Raw genomic sequence first — 7,443 nt, forward strand, 5'->3', positions numbered from 1 at the left:
TTCCTGGTAAGTCTGATCCCACCCACAGTGCCTTGACTCCCTCTAACCTGAACTACTCCAATCTCCCAGACCCCATATCCTGTTCTTCTTCTAGCCTTGGGCACAGGCCAGCTTTTGCTCTTAGCACACCAGAACTCTGGACTACCATCTTAACTCCGCGTAGCAGTGAGCTGTCTAAATCATGCCGTGTCCATCCTTCTGCACTGAAACCATCAGCAGCCCCTCGCACTGCTACAGGGCTAGGCTTTTCTGCCAGTTAGTAGGGGCCCAGAACTTGCCTGAAAGTGCCTGAATCTTCCCTCTGCTTTGTAGTGAGCTTTCCAAATTCTGCTGCGTCTATGCCCCTACATTACTAGAGTAACAAGTTAACAACAGCCACTGGGTCTGAAAGTCCTGTGTTTTTATTAAGAGTAAGCTTTCTTCTCCTTATAAACAAGTAAACGTTTCCAGTCTTCTGTTTTTATAACACACAGAACATCGTGGGTGCACAAATGCTTTCTATTGGTAATAAGAGTACGAAAACTAAAGATCTGTGAATGGATGGTGTTTGGAATTTCAGTGTCTTGAGTTCATATAACTACATCATGCACACGTATTCTTTCACCTAAACCCCATGATAATGGTGTGTCGTACTGATGACTCCTTTGCACAATAGAAATCTTATGGCAACAGGAACGGGGAGCAATAGAAGGGAGAGCAGGAGGAAGTGGGGGAACGGTGAGGGATGAAGGTGGTGATGGAGCTATAGCAGCTCTCAGAGGGAAAAGTTAAAGGATGCTGCTGTTGGGTCCAAATACTCACCCTTTTCCTCCGAGTTCAGCTTTCAAGTGCACTGTGTTCCTGGCCCTCTGTTCCAGGGAGTTCTTCCATTCACACTTGTCTCATTTTTATTTCCAGATTTTTAGAATATTCCTCCTTCATGGTTAAACTCATGACAGGCTGCTATGATGCCTGTCCTGGTCTCTTAAGACTAGACGATTTATTCCTTTATCAACATTCTTTCAGAACTACACTTATGAATTTATTAAAGATTAATTTCAATTCACTGTAATTATTTACTAATAGGTCTGTGGTTCCTCTACTGTAAGTTTACATTAAGACAGTGATTAAGTCATTAAGTATGTGTGTGTATATTATAAGTTCAGGATAGAATCAAGATAATAAAAATAAATAATTGTTAGGTACTATGCTGGATTTTTAAAACACATCTTAAAAATTATACTATAACTTTCTTATTTTGCAGACAAAAATATAACTTGAAATATATATGTGTGTGTACATCTGAAGCTAGTTAATCAGGGAGCTAAGTCTCAAATCACAGTCTTTCTGAAGCCAGGGCACATTCAATTCAATAACTGCTGAAATGAATTTTTATTTGTGTTTTGTTCTTGGTTTGATCATCTAACCAAGAAGAAAGGCTGACCGTGGATCACAAAACTTTGTTTACATTAACATGAGGTGAACTAAGCCAATGGTGTTATTGGCAGTCATTAACAAGACTTTGATAGTGTCTGTGATCTTTCTTCTTTAGTATCTTGGGAAATCTTAGCTGTAAACACTTCAAAAAAAGTCAGGTTATCTCATCTCATAATGATTCTTTGTATATTTATAAGAGAGAAAGGAAGCTAACTTTTTAAAAAGTCTGAAAAAAACTTGTGCTGTATCTCTTGTGAGTTGTCCGTGTCAAATACTTGAAGATGAAATGAAAGCAGTTAGTTCCATCTTAGAGCTTTCCTTGATATCTTATCAATTAGAGAAGTCTAATTTAAGCATTGGCCAACTGAAAAACTCCAGTCTCATAATTTCAAAACATGAACTTAATGATGCAGGAAAGATTCTAAGCAAGACTGAAGTGGAAGAACAGTTTGTTTCAGAAAATTAAACTATACTCCAACCAAATTCAACAGTACATGACTCTACACAGACAGCAAGCATTTTCGTGTCTTACGTTTCTTTGTCACTACAAGGCCAAATTTATATGCTTTCAAGCACAAAACAGGTCTAGGATCCCTGCAAGAACTATGTCATTCTGAAAGATCCGGCCCCATTACTGTGTCCTGCAATGACCTTCCCTTCTTTATGAATCTTGAAAAAAAACCACATCATGTTTCAGAGTTTCAAATCATCATATTTCTCTATGCAATATAAAGCAACGAATAAAGATTAAAAAGATACCCTGAGCCGAGAACTCGTTGATATACATATAATGTAAATATCTATTTATTTTTCTTTTCTAAATGTTATTTAGTATACAATAGTATTATGTTTGATTATAGCCTTTTAAAACATGCATTTTTGCTTATACCCTTCTCCCATCATCTCTCCTTTTGTGACTCCCACCTGGATCCTTCTCACTGCTCATGCCCTCTTTGCATGTTCATGTCCGAGTCTTATTGCCTCCTCGCCTTCCCCAAAACATTTTTCTCTCATCTTTCTCTCTCTTTTCTAGTTTCATAGCCTTTCCCTCACACACCTCCATTTAGCCCAGACATGTAAACAGTATCATCTAGGCGCTGCATATGAGAAAGAACATAGGATTTTTGTCTTTCTGAGTCCTATTTACTTCAATTAATATAATGCTTTCCAGATAGATCCATTTCCTTCATTTTACAATTTCATTATGATTCAATAAGTTTTTTTTTAAATGTACAGACTGAATTTGGATCCAGATCTGTTTTCAAATGTTCCTTTGTCTCTGTCATTCTGTTGTCTGTAGTGCTGAACTGAGTGCAAAAAAATTTGTCTAAAACTGAACAGATCACAAGACAGATCCTAGAGAGAAGTGGAACCAAGTGCTGAAACGCATCATAGCTAGACATAACTACATGTGATTGGCCTGTCTCCTCAGGAAAGAATCCTCACCATCTTCATCTCAACACCAAAGCTAACGTTTATCTACGTTATCAACAATTTACTGAGTTACTCAAAGAGCAGAATATATCTCCCTAAACAAAATTCATCTTTAAATATTTGAAGACATTAAACGTTATGTTACTTTAACACAGCCAACACTGAAGACATAATAATTCCAAATTAGTAAGGTTGGTTTGATAAGTACCTGTGGCCAGTGAGTAAAGGGAGCTGTTCACAGTCAAGCTGAGTGTCTACCACATCTGATTAGTACACATATAAGCAACAACAACAACAACAACAACAACAACAACATACGGGTAGTCAGTGAACAGCACTTTCTTTAAATCCTATACTTGTGGAGGATACAAAGAACGCACAGCTGACACTGAGAAAGGAGAGAAATCCTAAATTTTTATGATCCCATCACAGTGCTAAAACTGGCAAAGCCCTTTAGGAATTGAGAAGTCGCTACTAGGGTTGAGCCCAGCTGCTAAATGTAATCACAGTGCCCGAAAATTAAGAACACACCCAGGGTTTAAACAAGCCTGTGGCTGATCTGAAAAATTTAAGGCAGTGGATAGCAGTGTTTACAGCATTCAAGTTTTTTTGTAGTTGACATTTTCTGGAATCCACAAGAATACTATATAAAGTTGACTCTACTACTGACCTATTCCTCTGCACTACCACATACACATCCTCACCAGCACCCAAGTTAGATGGCACAGCAAACCTGGATCGTTACGAATTCTTGCAAACCAATGAGGGTAATATTGTCAGGAGAATCCATAATTAAAGTATACTGAAAAATAAAAAACCTCAAAAAATGGTAAAACTGCATCTATTTCCTAGGTTTTCGGTAATCAAGAAGAAAGAAGATAAAACATACTGGAAAGTGTAAACAGAGGGCCTCTCATGAAACAGAATGTCCAATAGCTGTTCAGTAAAGAAACAGATGAGGGCATCATAGTACTGATGGTGTTGAATGCAGATCTCTAGTTTTGTCTGGTTTTGTGTTCCATGGGTCATGTGCTCAGGAGCCCCCAACTCCAGTAGTAACATTTCATTTGAAGTCTAAGAACAGATAATGTTTTTACTAATGATATTTACCTACTAATACTTCCTCTAAGTGTGCTATTTGGGTTGCACATTATAGCATGGATTACCAATAAAATTTAACTTATTTCAAACAACCAATTAACAAAGCCCAGTGTCTTGATTTCTTAAACATAAATTCCTAAGACAGAGATGATAAACCACTAACATAGTATCCCACCCTCATTAATTTTAAGCAGATATTAGTTTCCATTTAAGTCCCCTGAAAAGAAGTGTAATATATGAAATATTTCAACTATGTAGATGACATATAACAATGAATTAAACATGGAGATATTTCTGTCTCCTTCATCCTAGGACAGCTATGGACAGTACATATGAAAGGTGGTATTTTCATAAAGGCTTCCAGAACATGTCTGTGTAGCTTACCGTGCATCTATCATGTGACTACTACAGTTCAGAACATCAGAGCTGTTTCAGGCAGCAGAATGTCAGAACTAAACATGAATGAATGAATAGTAACTATGGTGAGCTCCTTCCCTATACAAGGATGATGTACTTCATGACACTTCCATTTTGATCCTACTAAGAGTTACATGAGGGCTCCAGTGGATGAAGATCTTGCCCTGAAAGTGTAGGGACCAGAGTTCAGGTCTCCATAACCCCCTACAAAACTCAGCAGGCGTAAGGAGTGTGATGAAGATAGAAATTTAATAAGAAGTTTGTCGTGTGCTTTTCTTGATGTAGAAGAGATGTAGTACGTGAACTACTTGTTGATATTTAATTTTAAATTTTGTCCAACAATCTTTGCAGCTTAATTGAATTAGATATGTTTTAATTGTAGGCATAAAAGCAAGAAAACATACAGTTGTATTATGAACAAAGAAGGAAAGACACAAGTACCATTAACTTACCAGGTGGTCATTCACCTTTGACCCAAGAGAAGAATACTGTCTTATTTTGAGATGTTTTCCTTGGAACAGAGAGGCTGACAGATGACATGGTGTTTGTGCTCACACCTAATAGAAATCCAGAATCTATCTTTACATCCTAAGACAGTATCCTGGTGGAATGGAAATCTCATTTCCAGCATAGAAATGAGGCTTAATCAAGGAGAATATAATTTCTAAATATTTGAAATAGTTGAGAAACCATCAGTATACTTAGATATCCTTAACATATCAAAGAGATATGCTTATGATTTCTACACAGACATCAGTGGGGGTAGGATAACTGTAAACTACCTCTTCAAATTACTGAGCTTTGGACCTTGACTTGCCTTGTCCTCTAACATACTCTGTTCTTGAGCTTGAGAAAATTAGATAAGCTTTGTGGAGACAATTTCCTTACCTGTAAAGTCAGGGCTCTGAATGGGTTTCCTGAGGGTCCTCTCAGCTATTACATTCCACAGAAACATGGATTTTGTTGTCAATGCCAATCAAGTAAAATCTTCTTCAAGAATCAATCTTTTCACCTTTGGAACTTTGACTCATTTTAGAGGTCTTAAATTTATATGTGTATTACTTCACCGTCTCAATATTTCCAAATCCTTATTTTACTGTTATACTTAAAGTCAGCAGGGTTCTATTTTTAGAAATTCCTCAAAGGAGTTGGAAGAGACTCTCATCCTTGGCTCATTGCTTCTGAGAGCCGGCTCACTGATGCCTGCTGTCTCTTACACTGCATGCCCAGTTCCTGCCTGTAATTGTCACCAAGGTCAACACACGTTCATCACCTCTGTCAAATGGAAGAATCAAAATGAGTTTTCTCATGTCAAAGCTGATTTGGGTTTGGTTTCCTAGGGCTTGAGGTCAGTCAACATCAACTATTTAAGGAAATGACACACTAATCAGAGTTATGAAAAACTACACAAACAGCCTTGGGAGCTCCACTTTCAGTCCCGTGTCTTCCAAATTAAATTTGTAGTAATCAGAGATGATCGCTACCTCCAAATGAGCAATGCATGATGCTTGTAATCATATAAGATAAAGCCAAAGAAAGTGTCTTTGTTCATAAATTGTGGTTGCTTATTATGCTTAACAAGGTCAAGTCTTAGTGTTTCAACTAGATATCAAGTAGACAGCAGAGGCCAGAATAAGAATTGGTGAAAGGCAAATGTTTGAGTGGCAGGTTTAGCAGTTCCTTCAGCAGTGTGTTCCATTTCCTACATGATGAATCATGTCTCCACTATGTGCTCAGTATGCTTTTATAACAACTAAGCATGCTGGTTCTTCTGTAAATGCATGTCTAATACCTCAGCTGTCTCAAGGATCATACCATTTCTCCAACCATAGTCTCTTCTGCATGAGTCCAAAGAAATTTTGGATTTTGATTTCTACTTTGAGGTTGAGGATGCTTTTCTAGCACAATGAATATTCATTTAATTTTCCTCAGTAGATGCCTTTTTAGTCGGTGGTGAATAGACTTAAGTGAACACTGAGTAGTTCTAAGTTCATCAACAATGAAAAGATACTTTGTAATGTGAATGCTTTCAAAGCTTTTTTAATTGATTCTTTGGGAATTTCATACAATGTATTTTGATCATATTCAGACCTTCCATCCATCTCTCCACCCACCTTACTATGCACCTGTGCTGGATAGCTTTAGTTGTCAAATAACATACCTGGGTTGAGGGAGACTCAATTGGGGAACAGCTTTAGTTGTCAAATAACATACCTGGGTTGAGGGAGACTCAATTGGGGAATTCCCTCCATTGGGCTGGCCTGTGATCATGTCAGTGAAGCTTTTTTTTTGGCTGTTGCTTGATTGACGAGAGTCCAGCTCACAGTTGGAATTGCCAGCTCTGGACAGGTTGACCTGTATTGTATAAAAAGAGGGCTGAGCACAAACCAGAGGGACAAGCCAGTGAGCAGCATTCCTCCATGGCCTGTGCTCCAGCTCCTGCTTTCAGATTCCTGGCCTGAGTTCCTACTTTGGGCTTCCCCAGGGATGGACTGTGACCTGGGAGATGTAAGCCAAATAAACCCTTTCCTCCCCAACTTGGTATTGGCCAGCGTGGTTTGTCACAGAAATTGAAAGCAAACTAGAACAGCAACCCTGAGCCCATATTCTCTATTATTTTAATAAAGGCTTATTGAGCCAAATTTGGGTTCCTTCAAATATCTTGGATGTGGGTCAATTCCCTGGAGCCTGGTCAATCTACCCAGCCTCATACTCTAAAAAATTAAACTGACTCTCCCCTATCAGCTGTGAGTTGCTCAGTAGTTCCTTAGGAAGGGCTGGAATTTCTTGCCCCCTCCCCCCTATGCTGGGTTTTTGTCTGGCATAGGCTTACACAGGTCTTGTGCATGCTGCCATCAGTGCTGTGGGTTCATATGTGCAACTACTTTGCTGTGTCCAGAAAACATGATTTCCTTGTATTCATCCACCACCTCTCACTCCTGTTCCCTTTTCCACAGTGGTCCCTGAGCCTTTGGAGGAGAAGGTATAATATACATATTCTACTTAGGGCTGAGCACTCTGGTCTTATTCCTTGCACACTGACAATTTGTAGGTCTCTGTGATAATTGGCATCTG

This window comes from Nannospalax galili, unplaced genomic scaffold (genome assembly GCF_000622305.1).
Source record: "Nannospalax galili isolate Female #2095 unplaced genomic scaffold, S.galili_v1.0 scaffold844, whole genome shotgun sequence".
NCBI lineage: Eukaryota > Metazoa > Chordata > Mammalia > Rodentia > Spalacidae > Nannospalax > Nannospalax galili.